A 15,880-nucleotide genomic window follows, 5' to 3' on the forward strand; every position below is an offset into this window, starting at 1 on the left:
GGTCTCACAGAAACGGATAACTGGTGCCAGAGCCATGGCCTAAAGTTAAATGCCAAAAATGCATAGTCATACCCTTCGGGAAAAACAAGGTTACCCCTAGCTACCAAATAGGTGGCAATCCACTGAGTACAGAAGAAGTTATCAGGGACCTGGGGACCCAGGTTGATAGTAGTCTGTCATTCGACACCCATGTAGCTAAAGTAGTTAGGAAGACCTTCTACATTGCCCACCTTATCATGAAGGGATTCTCATCTAGATCAAGGGAGGTCATAGTCTCCCTATACTCATCACTCATCAGACCAATGATTGAGTACAATGCCCCATTCGGAATGTATCTGACCCGACACTTGCAGCAGCTGGAGAGGCCACAAAAGTTCCTCACCAAAAGGATAAAGGGTCTCAAACATCTGTCCTATGCTGCCCGACTGAAAGAACTCCAGCTCTATTCAGTCGCCACCGCTTGCTCAGAGGTGACCTTTGCCTAACATACAAGGCCATGTCAAACCCAGATTTGATGAATATGCTTCACCTCAAAAAATCTAGATCCGTCAGAGCCACAAGGGCGGGAGACTTAAACCTCGACACGGCTATTAATAGGATGTGCTGGAGGGATAGATTCATCACCCAAAGACTCCCTATGCTGTGGAATAAAATCCCGGTATATGTGAGGCAGAGCACCTCGCTGGCCTTGTTCAAGAGAAATCTTGACCAATGGATGGGAGATCGCAGATATACCCCAGGGATTACCTCAGTGTCACTGCTCAACAGAGGCACAGCAAAATAATGGGTATAGTTCCCCATACTAAAGGGGTGGCGTAAGCCACAAAACTATGGGCTAGGCTTGTAAATGCCCTCGGGCAGATAGCCTAGTATGAACCTATGAACCTATGAACCTATTAAATTGGGTGTGTTCATATAGAAGTACAGCAAATAGGAGCTGAAGATCACTCACCCATCAAAAAACATAAAATATCACAGTTGTCAATAAGCTATTCTGGAATGTCATCAGTGTCCTTTTCATATATTTGTTTTTACACTCTCATACACGGTAGACAATGTTGGACATAAATACGTGTCCATTTAAGTTAGTTTGTAGACCTGTGAAGCTGCTGCTGATGCCACAGAAGAAGTCATAACACAGTTGTAAGAATGAGCACAGTGAGATCGATAACCTAAGCAATGTGTTTGAATGTGTATGGGTTGTCTTAAAAGGAGTGTGCCACCTGCAGGATCAAAACACAGCACTTGTGATAGTGTTGCCACTATGTATCATTTTACTCATCAACATCTGTTGAGTATGCCATTCTTGCCTCTTACCACTTGATTTTGAATACAGTAATACAAGTTGCATACTACTGGATTTGAACATCTGCCAGTTCGGTCAACATTTGCTAGACCTGTGCACCAACTGATGACATCACAAAATAAATCATATCACAGTTATTAGAAAGCACACACTTTAAGGAAAAAAATTGAATAATTTTTTGGAATGTCAAAAGGTACAAAACACCTGAGTGATCAACACCTTCATCCTACTTAAATATCATGCCTAAGTAGAATTTTGCACAATTATAGCTGCCGAATAAGTCAGTCTTGCCTATTAAAAGTTGTTTTTTTGCATACTCATAGCAGGTACACTCTGTTGTATTTGAACACCTGACCTATGTAACTCAGTCTCTATACCTGTAAGCTACCAGAAGATGCAACAGAATTTGTCATAGTACAGATGTCAACAAGCACATCTGATGCATCAACTTGAGCATTGCGTTGATGTGCATATGGATATTCTCAAAAGAAAGTACAACTGGGGGATCATAATTTATCCATGTATAATGTTAGCACTAAATAAATTGTACACATAACATCTGTTGAGTAAGACAGTCCTGCCTGTTATCATTTGGTAGTATAAGTCATACTATTTATATTCTGTAGGATTCAAGCACATGCCTATCTGAGTCTACTGTTTCTAGGCTGTGCAGTAACTGCTGATACCTCCAAAGAATTCCTATCACAGTGCTTAGAAAGTAAGCATTAGAAGGGATATCTTCAGCAGGGTGCTTGAATAAATAGATATAGCCATAGATACATATATAGATATAGACGTGATCATTTCAAAGAAAAAAAAATAAAGGATTAAAAATGTTACCCAGTGGTAATGTTACCCCTAAGGTGAATGCTGCATATTACATGTCTACAGTAACACATTCATGCCTGTTAGTATTTACTTACACATTCACAGATTCAATCCCCTGCCTAAGTCCACATTCTCTAAAGCTGTAGATTAACTGTTGATACCAAAGAAGTCATAGCATAGTTGTCAGAAAGCATACACTAGAAGGGATAACTTTAACAGTGTGTTTGAATGGATATTTTTCTCCAAAAAGCGGATATGAGGGAACAGACTCATGTAGCCATGTAAATGTCCACATTATGTTGAATTATCCATATTGCATATGGCAGATAAGCCAGTCCTGTCTATCATTAATTTTTGACACACTCACAGTATTTAGATTTTAGCAGATTTGAACCCCTGCCTACCTAAGTGTACGTTCTCTATCACTGTGCATTAACCTCTGGCACCATAGAAAAAGTCATAACACAGCAGGTCACAAAACACAATTGAAAGGATAACTTGAACATTGTACTGGAAAATATATGGCTTCCTTCAAAAGGAGCACACAACTTGAGCTTTCTCTCTCCCATTGTAAATGTTTCCACTAAGTGGAATTCTGCAAATTGGATCTCTTGAATAAGCTACCCCTACTTGTTTCTATTCTCTTATGTACTCACAGTAGTTACACTTTGCCACAATTCTATTAATCACTGATGCTACAGATGAAATCATATTACTGTTATTAGAAATCACATACTTAAATGGATAACTTAAGTGTGTTTGAGTGGATATATTTTCCCCAAAAGGGGCTTGAGGAATCAAACTCCTATAGCCAAGTAAATGCTATCAATGGGCTGAATTATGCACATCACATCTGTTGATTGAGCCAGTTCTGCCTGTCAGTATTGTGTTACATGGTCACAGTAGTTAAGACATTACTAGATTTGAACACCTGCCTACATAAGTCTACACTACCTAGAACTGTGTATTAACTGCTGATGACAAAGGAGAAGTCTTATTACAAGTGCCAGATAGCACACATCTGAAGATCCAGCCTCCTGCATATGCTTTCCCTAAGGAGTACACGCATTAGTACAGTATACTACATAACCAAAACTTTGATAGTAATCTTTTGATGTAGTAATTTTATAATTAAATGAAATGTTTTCTATTACTTTGCTTTCCTAGTATTTTTGTACCTACTGTAAAAAAGCTGCAAATTATAATTTGTGTTTGTTTATTATTGTATTGCTGTGTTTTTTTTTTTTTTTGTTTCTGGAGCTTTTCTGCCCAGGACTCCATTGAAAACAGGTTCTTTTTGGCCCAATGGATCATCCTGGTAAACCAACTGCAAATAAATAAAGAAATAAATAAATAAATTAGAGGATCCCTCTCCCTGTATAAATGTTACCACTAAGGAGAATAGTACACTTCAAATGTGTTGGACAAGCTAGTCCTGCTTATTATTATTTGTTGGCAGACTCATATTATTGAATTTGAACACCAGCCTCTCTAAATCCACCTTCTCTAGATTTAAGTATTAACAGCTGACACCACATGAGAAGTCTTATTGCAAGTGTCAGAAACACATATTTGAAGTGTAAGCCTAAGAAGTTTGTTGCACTGCATATGTTTTCTATAAAAAGGAGTACAAGAGCTGGAGGATTCCTGTCCCTCTGTAAATGTTGCCACTAATTTAAATTGTACACATCAGATCTGTTGGAAAAGTCAGTCCTCCTTGTTACTATTTGCTGACACACTCAAACTATTTGGATATTGCTAGATTTGAACACCTGGCTAATTTCCCATTCTTTAGAACTGAGTATTAACCACTGATGTAACAGAAGAAGTCTTAGTACAACTGTCAGACAGCACATAGTTGTAGTGCAAATGACACATGGGGGAATAGGCAATGTGATTTGTGAAACAGACATCATGTGTTGATCACAACATACTGTAGCAATAAGTCATCCATCCCATAATTCATGTTAATTGTCATTGTAGCGAATGATATATATCCAGTAGCACTGAGGTATATTGAACAGGTAGGTGTTGGGCGACAGTGACAGATGTCACACTGTGGACTGCAACACATGCAATCCTGACTGTTAATCTCCAGATCATTGTGTTTTCCTTTGCATCAATGACACGCCTCTTATGTGATGTGATACATGTACAAGGTACTTACAAAATATACATGCAAAACATATCCACTACACTTGTTAATACCAGTCTGCAAATGTGTTTGTAATTCTACCAGTTCAATAAAACACACTTGGAAGGGAAATGTGAGACACTGCCACACTCATTTACATACAATAGTAAAGCAACTGCATTATAATGGACTCCTCATAGCAGAGACAGAATAAGCCAGTAAAGCCTATACAGCTAATTGAGGTAATTTGCATGTTTATAAGCCATTTCAGGCCATGTGTGTGTGTGGATTGTAAATCTATTTTTTTTGACAAGATGAAAAATATGAAGTGGGGTTTTCAAGAAGGTGTTGAAATAGGGACCAAGCATATGGTATGATACTAATAGAGTAATTAAGGGCTAAGCAGGATGGTGGTGGGAGAGTAACATGTCTATGCACGTCTTCACAAGGTAAAATTGTAATAACAAAAAAAATTAAATTACTACACAATGCTGTATTCTAACCCCTATCAATTTCACTCAGCATTCTGTAGACCTGTGAACTTGGGTGCACCACATAAGAATTTATACCCCAAATCACAGAAATCACACTGTTGAAGGGATCATGGCAAAAGTAAGAGGGAAGGGACAATGTGTGGATCAGGCTTCAAACAGAAATGAAAATTGAAAAAGACCATCAGGAAAACATTAAACTCTTGAGCCTGTTCTAAATATAATACTGTCACCGCATACTGATATCAGTATTGAGTCTGTCTGTGATTAACAGTGCTGCTCGATGTTAAGTGTCTTGAAAATCATGAGTACAGAAATAGAGACTTTTGTTTATAGGCCATTTCTGGTCAGATGTGTGTGAAACTATATTTTTTTACAAGATTAAAGGCATGAAATGGGGTTGATAGGACAGTGGTGAAAATGGGAAGCAAGTTGAGCATAAGAAACTGGGAGAGTAATTAAGGAATGTGCACAATGGTGGCAGAAGAGCATCATAGCTGTCCACTTCTTCACAAACCAAGACTGTATTTTACAAGGAATTTGCAATTTTTGATTGTCACATCATAAAGGATGTGTAACACCAACTCACTAATGTTGTGTGACCAGTTGGACCAAATCAAATGTGTCATACACACATTTGCAAAGTGAACAGTTATGTATAGAGAGTGATTTTTGTTGTTGTTGTTTAGCAGGTGCCCTTTTCATTTTGTTTTAAGAGGGAGGAATGTTGGGGAAGGTATCTAGGAATAACCAGGGCCCCTCATGGAATCCTGCTTTCTCTGATGCCGATAATGAGGTTGTAATACAAGTTATGAGAGCCTGTTGCAGGTATACGTTTACAATGGCTGTTGCAGCCTCTAATATTTTCTAAAGTTTTCCTGTGGCTGTACTCTTATAGGTGTTATAATTCAGAGCTAAAGTGAGAGTGACATGTTCATGTTTGTTTTATATGTTTCTGAACTGCTCAGCCATGTTTTTTTTTCCCTTCATTAGCATACAGCATGGCTCATTATATGATCATTGGCGCATTGTGTTGCTAACCCTTGTTCTCCAGTCAGCTGCAATGTGCACTGCACTTCCTGAATTGCAAACTGCTTCCTCGTTGCTGCTTATCTCACACATAAGCTTAGCTTGATGAGAAGGTTTCATAAATCCTGCACCTAATAACTTTCTGTAGCTCCAGTAAATTAAATTTTAGGGAACATATAAACAGTGGTATATCAAAAATCAACGAAGTCACTAAGCTGATATCCGAAGTGCGTAACATAAGCAGCCGTGTAGCAAAATTCACACATATCAATAATCCCACTGCCAGCAAACTTGCTGCATTTCAGAAATAACTTCTTTCTGAGTCAAAAGTAAGTCTATACCATAAGATATTTATCCAAACAGTCTTTTTAATGGTATGCACAACTATTAACCAAGTATTTCCCACCTCCATGCCCAGCAGTGATAATAGCTCAGCCGCTTTGTTCTTAAAGGAATGAAAATTATCTCTTGATCATTTGTTATAAAACAAAAAAAAAATCACAATTTCAGCTGAAAAAAAAAACATATCAGTATACAGAAGAGGGTAACATTATGCTCTCTGATGTGACCATACCACGGACTATCACAGAACTGTATCATTTCAGATAGAAAGTCTTCACTTAATTTTGAAATTTCCAGTCCTGCAACAGACTGTCTTATATTTCCTTTTGGTTTTTGACCAAATCATTCCACTATCCAATTGATTTATTCTTCAGTCCCACTAGGGTTTAACTAACACCTACTGGGACAAGAGTCAAGAATTTTTGTGCCATTACCCTAGGTGGTCCTGTTGTTTTTAGTTATGCATTTAACCTCCCCTTGAATGTCTCTGTAATTTTTCCAGGATGTACCATGCAATGGATGCAGCTTGGAAGTGCTGCTCACCCACATAGGTAGCCTTCTTCTTCACGTAGCTTTTCCCTTCTTATGAAGTCATGCTTACTAAGTCTCCTGGTGAGCACCAGATACTTGTGCTCATAAGTTCACAGGTTCATAAGTCTATAGTAGGCTAACAACCACAAGGGTCCTTTTAAGGCAAGCCATATATCTAAAATTTCTGACAAATTCTGGTACCCTTGATAAGTGCAAGCAGGGGTCTGGAAGATGAACCATTTGTAGGCTGCCTGTGTCCATTAGAGACATAAATTCCAATGCTAACAACATCTATTAATTTCCTATTCCCCTTGATCAATCTTCCAGTTCATTGGCCACTAGTCAAACTTGGGTTGGTTGGGTTCTAATCAGGGCTCCATCCCTTTACACATAAGTGTCTGCAGATTGTCTATTATTTCCTGTTGTATAAGACACTAAATTATGTTTGTAAAAGTTAAATATTCTAAATGACAAAACAGACAGAAATAAAAATCTGAATAAAAATATAAAGAATCCTAGTGGCATTAGAAATTCCTTACAAAAGTACTTCAAAGAGTCAACACTTCTTTCTTAAATATACTACATAATCCGACATCCTTCAAATGCCAACACAAGAAACATTGAAAGTCAATTTATTGCTATATCATCCAGTAAAAGAACAATTTAAATCCTCCAAATGATATGAAAAAAGGATCTAAAGTTCTACAATAGAACTTTATTATATGATAGTGATTAGGAAATGCAACTGTTACTTGTTGTTGTTGCTTGTCTTTCGGCTTTTCCAGGTCAGGGGTCGCCACAGCGGAAGTCCGGTCCACTAATGATTGGCAGTAGCTTTTCATGAATGCTGAGGTGCCAGCTCGACGCTCAACCTTCAACAAAGGCACGCCCATTTACGCATGTCTTTCGAATGCCCACCCAACTGCGGGGAGGACATGCAGACACCACACAGAAGGCACTCCCCGCACTCCAGCTGAGAATCTAATGGGAGAACCTCTTGCTGTGAGGCAACAACGCTACTGCTGCACTACCTCAGATGTCAGGAAATGCAATTGTTACTAACTTCATAAAACATTTTCCCCAGTGAAAACAGTCAAATAGTACTATAGCCTGATCACTTGTACAATAAATCAATGCACACAAATCAGATGATGACTTAACAAAACAACTACCCAAGAACAGTTTTCATTGAAAAACTCTAAATTATACCATTCCATGTTAAATCTACTTGGACCTTATACCAACTATTTGTAAACCTAAAATCTTGCATAAAAATGACAGTTGATGACAAATAAATATGCACACAAAATAAGAGGTCTGCAATTCTTATTTCATAGGCTAGTAATGTTGCTAAAGCCACAGTGAAGTGGTTGCTAATGCCCCCCCCTTTACCTTCTTCCTCTTTACTCTTTTCAAGACATATGCTAACGTATTCCTCAGACGAGAAAGCCATAGCATTTGAAATAGTCTTAATATCCTGTATATATACAGTTTCTACCTCCATAACCCTTTCTACCACAGTAGGAACTGGTTATTCCAAGTTATGCTGTCCCTTAGTTACACAGTCCAGTCATTAGAGACAAGTATATTAGTATGAGGATCTATAAAAAAGACTTTGTCCTGCCAAATTGCACTATAAAGAGAAATTACAGCTAGTTGCTAGTTCAGATAACAGAGCAACTTATGCATGCATAGAAGCAGAACTATGTTTATGACAAGCAGTACTTGCAAGCAACATAAACTATGTGTAACATGCATGCAATATACAGGCAACTAATTTTTGGAACATTCCTATACTTTCCAAAGCAGTCACAAAATTAGTGAAATTATAAGCAGTTATGTGATCATGTGAAGTATGCACATAACAAATTTTAGGAAGGCTTGGTAAAAAAAAAAAAAGTATCATTTCTCTTCCCTATATAAAGTGAGTAGACTAGCTATTTTGAAGTGGTAAATTGATTTCCATTTCAATGATAGGTTCATAGGTTAGTACTAGGCTAACTGCCCTTGCGAGCCATTTTAAGCCTAGCCAATTATCCCCTGTGAGATTCAAACCCTGTACCTTGTGTTTGTAAGTCAAACATTTTAACCATTAGGCCACCCTCCCAGTACATATGTCATCCTCATCCTTAAATTTTGAATAATGGACTCAAATGTTTGTAATATAAACATACCAAACTAAGAGCGTTGTCTCCTTCATTAAGTTTAGAATGAAACTGGTATAGAGGGATAAAGCCCTTCCTGTGGCCCATGTGACAAGTGGCTCAAGCACTTGCTGAAACAGGCATGGGGAGGGCAGGTATGATAAGGCTTTGTTTGCTCACACCTCTTCGGGATAGGGGAATAGGTTGGCATACTGATGGAGATAAAACATTGCCTCTTGCCCAGTGGACAGTGGGAGATCCAGAATGGTGGAAAGCCAAGTTATGTTTACATTTGGGACTTTGGCAGTGTTGATGCCTTGGTGGAGGGTGTTGGAATGCTCCTATAGCATGTATTACACCATGCAGCACCCTATAAGGAGTACTGCACCTAGAAGATAGGGGATGCTCCTATGCATATGTCAGTTCCAGAGATGGTCACTGTATGATAACAATTCTCCAGCCGTGTCACTGCATTCCTCAGTCACTGCAGTACTCACTGTACAGACCATGCAAGCCAGATAAGTAGTCCTGCCTGGAGAGGTGGGACCCTGCCAGCAAGGGAAAGACCTGAGACATGCCATGTAAAAGGTGACTGGCCCCATAGGTATGATGGATCTATGGGCTGTAAGAGGAGGTCTGAAGTCAATGGTGGCTCTCCTTGACATCTAAGTACAGTCAACCCACCAACAGATCAAGAAAAGGTGATGGTGAGTTGGGATTAACCTATGGCAAAAAAAGAAATTCAGAATAAAACTGCATACATTTTGATTACTTTAACTGTGCTAAAATATAGTGGATCTATTCTGTAGGCATACTAATTTAAATGCAATCTATCTTGGCCTGTAGAAGTCATTATAATTATTATCATCACATCAACCCTGCATTTTCCATTTTTACTTGGGGTCAGGGTGTTGTCTCAACTGTTGCCACATCTCTCAACTCAGGGCCACTATCCTACCTTTTTTAATGGTATGTCTAACTTTTGAAGGTATTTTCTCATGCAGTCTATCCACATCCTGGCTGACCACCCTTGTCTGTTCTTGCCTTCTTCCCGTATGTCCCAAATCTGCTTTACCAAATTGTCTTTTGCTTTCTTGCATATGTAACAAACCACATTAATCTGTACTCCATCATCTTCTCTGTAGCTGGGACTACTTTGGTGTCAGCTCTGATGTAATTGTTTCTTCATCTGTCCCACAGCATGCCTCCTACTATCCATCTTAGGAAGCTTATCTTCTCAAGCTTCATCAGCTGCTCTGCCGTCATTTTCCAGGATTCTGTGCCATTCAGAAGTAATGGTCACATCACTGTTTTGTATACCTTTCTTTCATCTTCTTTGTCAATCTTGCATTGCACACTACCTCTGACACTTTGTACTGGTTGGTTGTAGTACTTTTTTCTAGGTTTAACCCCACCCATTCAGATTTTCCCTTCTTGTCAATCATACATCCCAGATAAGTGAAGCTGTTTATCTGTTTCACTATTTTCCATTTTGTCTCAATTTTCAACTTATTCATATTGTGCCTTTTTACTTCCATTAGCACTACCTTATCCGTACTTAGCTTCATCCCACGTGCCTTCAGTTTTGCATTGCAGTCAATGTCATTTGCTGAAGATCCTGCTCAGAGTCTGTCTTAGTGCTACGTCATCTGCATACAGCATTTTGATTGATCTCTCCCCTCTGATCTGCTTCACACAATGTAGAATATTACCAGTATGAACAGGAGTGGACTCAAAGCTGGCCCCTGATACAACCCCTGCTGAAACCTGATGCACACTGTTTGTGTCACTGGATCTTGGTGCATAGCCTGCATTAATATTTCCAATGTTTCTGGGACCTTATCATATGCTTTTTCCAAGTCTAGGACTTTCCAGGTGGACTCTTTCCTAATCTCCAGCTTCTTCTCTGCTATTTGTCTCACTACAAACATCAGGTCAGTTGTACTGCATCCTGATCAGAATCGAAATTGCTCATTTCCCCCTCTTACTTTCTAATACTCAGCATATTCATTGATCAATCACCCTCTCCAGCACTTTCACGGAGTGTGACAGAAGTATGGTCTGCAGCATTATCAAAACTAATTTATACACCATTTCACTTTGCTATAGAGAGCTGCACTTAAATTAATGGATTTAGAATGGATCAAAAACTTCAAATGGTATATTAATTATAATACATGACTGAGGGAGTCTCCTTCCCACACAATATTATATTATGGGTAGAGCACCACATTCTTTGATGCATGCTTTATTGAGCAAACAGTAAAACTACATGATTTACTCTAGCAAGGCAGTTGTGTTTTCATTATGTATCATCCATTATGTGCATTTAGATTCCACGGCCAGCTTTCTAAGTAATCTGTCACACGCATGAAGCTAATCCCAGCACTAGTTTAGCAATATGCTCCACCAGTTTGCCCAGTATCTGTAAATGATAACATTATATCAGCTTGTGATGCTAATACTTCAGCAAGCTGTCCTATAACAGGTGGAGAATATCTAGACAAAACATCCTATACCCACACCCATAATATTATGCACAACACAAACACTGTTACATAAGCACCACAAAGCCATCAAGGAGGAATATTTCCATAAAGGTACACTAAAACACTTATCAGTCAATAATACTTTGAAAAGTTGCAGCTTCAAAACTCAAAACAATATTCACTTGAACAGTCACTCCATGAAATAAGAAACCAATGTGAAATAAACAAATAAAAATTCAAAACCTGAAAATATAGCTCTTCTAGTAAATGCACAATGGCATGTCATCATTCTAATGGAACACATGTATTTCTTCATTCAATTATTCATCCAGTCTACAAAACCCACATTATCAAGTTTAGGATCACCATAGAGGCAATGCCAATCCCGGCACTCAGCGAGCACCAAGCCAAGAAAATAACCATGGATAGTTCACGAGATCACTAAAGCAATGACACACTTGCTCATACCCAGTATGTACAGCTGTGGTATGTCTTTGGTTGCACCTGGTGAAAAAACACAAGGGTATGTGGGGGGGATGCAGATTTAACATGGATGTCACCCCAGATGGTAAGTAGGAGTATCTAGTCAGGGAAAATACTGCTAACTGTTGTGTCAATGTGCAGCACAGACCACATAAACATTTAATAATATTGCCTAGGCACCACATTTTCCCCAAACCTCCCCACCTTGTGGCTTCATATTATTTATGTTTTTCCGCCTTAGCTTTATCTCTGCAAAACCTTCCTACAGTTCTGCATTTATTATTATAAAAAAAAAGCAGATCCAATATTTCTTCTGGGGAAATGTTTTTGTGACCTTCATATAACCAAAGAAATTACTCACATTGCATCAAAGACTGTGGCTGAAATAACACTGGAACACATCCCCAAAAAGTATTCCAAATCTTTATCCCTTAAAATTGATTAAGTGCTTTTGTCCTCTTTATGAGAAGTTCTGGAAGTAGTCTTGGTTTTTGGGTATAAATTGTACTAGCTTTCAGAAGAAAACACATACTAAATTGGTTTCCATTTCTGGAACAAAACGTTCCATCCAAAATGGGTTGCTGTTAATTTCCATCGGGATCCCTTCCTTGGATTACATGTTAGGAGGTGGCTTAGCCACTGGAAAACCTGAAAATAAATGGTCAGCTTTGCAAGTAGCTGGTTCTGATGAAGTCTTCAAATCAAAGAGGAAGAAAGTACTTATAACTGATTGTAGTAAACCAGTGTAAGATTTGGTTTGCTGGAGATGTGGCATCATAGGGAAACCTCTGTGTACTATGTTCCATGCATGCCATCACTTTTTTATCTGGGTAAAAAACATAGCCTTTATTAAGATGAGAGGAGATGTGTGTCTGATTAGGTGAGTTGTTACACAGTGGGTAAATGGAGGTAGAAAGAGTCAAACTCTGTACCTTTGATTACAGAAGATAGCTCATTAAGAGCTTGGAACCCTAATCATCTGCACCAACTGCCAAACTTTCAATAATTTCTTCATTTTCTCTTAAAATGACTGAGAATTACGGTCAGTCAGTACTGTCAATCATTATAGTTTCATAGCTTTTAGTTTTCAGAAAATGCATGACCCTGTAACACATTGCTCTGTTAACTTTTAAAGTGAATTAGAGTTGTCTGGCAATTAAAACTCTGAGCTGTTCAAACACTGCTTCCTGTAGTTAAACGTATGAAGTTTGAATATTTCCACCTCCTTGTGTCTACTGTGTGACTGAGCAAGTCACTTAGACCATGCATATTGGTCTCCCCTATCTGCTTTACAAATAAACAAAAGAAAACAATATTTACAATGTTTCCCTTTCTAGACCTCTGCCCCCCACCCAACAACCATTATTTTGGGCTTTGTCTAGAATTCTAGGGCAAAAAAGATGAGATGCATTTTCGTTTACTCCTTGTAAAATGTGAAATAGTTGTAAAATAATTGTATAAACTTGAAAAAGTCACAAACAGAAGTCCAATTCCACTGGTGGTAGCCAAATACTTTATTCTTGAACAAATGAGCACTTTCGTCTTGAAAGACAAGACTTCATCAGATAACTCCATACCATTATGCTTCATCATTTTATACCATGTGCCATTAATACAATTAAAACCCCAATTAAAATTTTAAAGTCATATAGTCTTGTCAATCAACAAGAAACTTACTGAAGTCTCCCTATTATACATCAATTCTTAAATATCATTTAAAACACTGTATTTATATATTATTTTTGTTTTTGTTTTTAACCAAAATAATAAAAAATAAAAATTAAATGAAATTTAAAACAATTGATTATAACATATACTAAACATGGTTGAATCCCTCAACATACACACTGTTTGTACCTACACTTCTACTGCTTTTGCCAATAACACTGGTTTGATGGTAATATACTCATTCAAACCTGGGGGAAAATTAGATCTCAACCTCAACTGCCATTTCAATTCTTTATTTAACAACAGATTTTTCACATTACCCCCTCTTATGTTTGTTCCAACCATGTCTATTATGCCAAATCTGAAACCTTTAAAACCAGGGCATATTAAAGAGTGTTTATGAAGTGCACTAGACTCCTTTTTATTTTTAATATCATAAGCATGTTCGTACATTCTATCCTTCAAAGCCCTCTCAGTTTTTCCAACATAAAATGCTGGACAGTTTGTACATGTTGCTAGATACACTATCATTCTTGTAATACAATTCCCCTTACAATATTTCACTCTACTTCGCATCCCATTTTGTAATATTATACTCCTTGTAAAATGTGTGGCTTTCTGGAAAATTGTTGTGGATTGCAGTCACTAAATACTGATTGTGAGTTCAGCTCTTTGTGTCCTTCAGGAAATGCTTGCTAAGGTGAAGCTTGTTATTCTAATAACTTTTTAAGTACATAAGAAAATATTTAAAACCCGTTTCTGTTTCTTGGGTCTGTCTGTTACTGGGGATGCAATGGTTTGTACTGCATGGTTCTTACAGAAAGAGCTGGAATACAGCTCTCTGTCATTGTTTGTGGGGTTTTTTTTCATTCATTTGATTGTAAACAATTGAATATACACAGTTATAAAAGGGGCTGTAACTGATGATCACGTGTGTGTGTGTGTGTGTGTGTGTGTGTGTGTGTGTGTGTGTGTGTGTGTGTGTGTGTGTGTGTGTGTGTGTGCGTGTGTGTGTGTGTGTGTAAGACAAGTGTGTGTAAATATTTATTTCCTCCAACTCAAAGTAGTTGTGCTGTAAAGTAAGGAATCTGTCATAGTAAACAGAAGCATATCAAAGTCACACACTGGGCAAATGAAGGTAGAACTCATAAAAATAAAACCCATGGCAAAAATCAGGAAGAGCAACTCCCTTAAACACAAGTGCTGCTCTATACAACTAAACAAGAAACTAAGTGGTCTAATTAAGTGCAACATGGCCAACCACGAGGTCAGCATAGCCTTGCAGGCTAAGGACAATCACAAGGCCTTAGTCACTATGTCTGGAACTTTATAGGTAACACACAGTAGTGTGCAGAAGTGGTGAAGGACATTACCACTTGCACTGATCAGGGTGATATAGTAAATCTACTATCTGATAAATTCAGTTCAGACTTCAACTCCCATTCCCCCCAGCTCTACCAGGTGCAATCCCCTCAAACATATATCCTCCAACTATTAGCAGGGACCAGGTGCTGGCAGCACTTGCTAAAGCCAAGAACACCACCTCTATGGGTCCCAACAACATTCCTATTTGCCCCCTGAACAGTCTAAAGAATGACCTATCAGGACCACTTGAGGCACTCTTCAGCAACAGCTTCAAAACAGGCTGCATTCCAAGTGAATGAAGGACAGCATCAGTCATTCCCCTTCACAAGGACAGACCATCAACCAGCCCAATGAACCGCAGACCCACTATTCTAACATGCCTACTATACAAAGCCATAGAATGAATTATTATGGAAATAACAAACATAAACAAGGACATTGGCAAACTACAGAAACTGACCCTATCCTGAGTTGGCTTTGTTAAGGAAAGGTCATGCCTAATTAACCTAGTAGACTTTTTTCGAGAGGGCCACTAAGGCGATGGACAAAGGTAAAACAGTACATAGTGGTACTTAGGAGTATGGATTAAAAAATGATTTAGTTATGGCAGCTAAGGATATGTGGGAAGAGACTAAACAAACGATAATACAAAAACTGACCAATTGGAAGCTCTGTTTTTATCGATATGAATAGCAAGATACAAGCAGAGAAAATGTTTTTAATCCCTTTAGTTTTATGCACAGGTTAGGTATACTTTTATCAACCACAGGAGAAGTTGTGGATACCAATTAATAAAGAGTTGAATAATTTTATATGGGAGCAGAAGAGGGCAAAATGCAAGTGGGATAAGTCGATCCTTCCAATAGAACAAAGTGGTTTGGGATTGCTCGACTTGAAGGGGTATTTCAGAGCTACAAAGTTAAGGCTTCTATAGATAGCACAAGCAGAAAACTATAAATCAAAGTGGAAAGAGATGATAATGAAACAGGGAAGCTCAAGAAACAAGGAGACACTGGGATTTTGGATGCATATCCTTAAGGAAAATAACAATAACCATACAGAGTATTATA

Source organism: Protopterus annectens, chromosome 13.part0 (assembly GCF_019279795.1).
Source record: "Protopterus annectens isolate FY-2018-M chromosome 13.part0, PAN1.0, whole genome shotgun sequence".
In the NCBI taxonomy this organism is placed as follows: Eukaryota; Metazoa; Chordata; order Ceratodontiformes; family Protopteridae; genus Protopterus; species Protopterus annectens.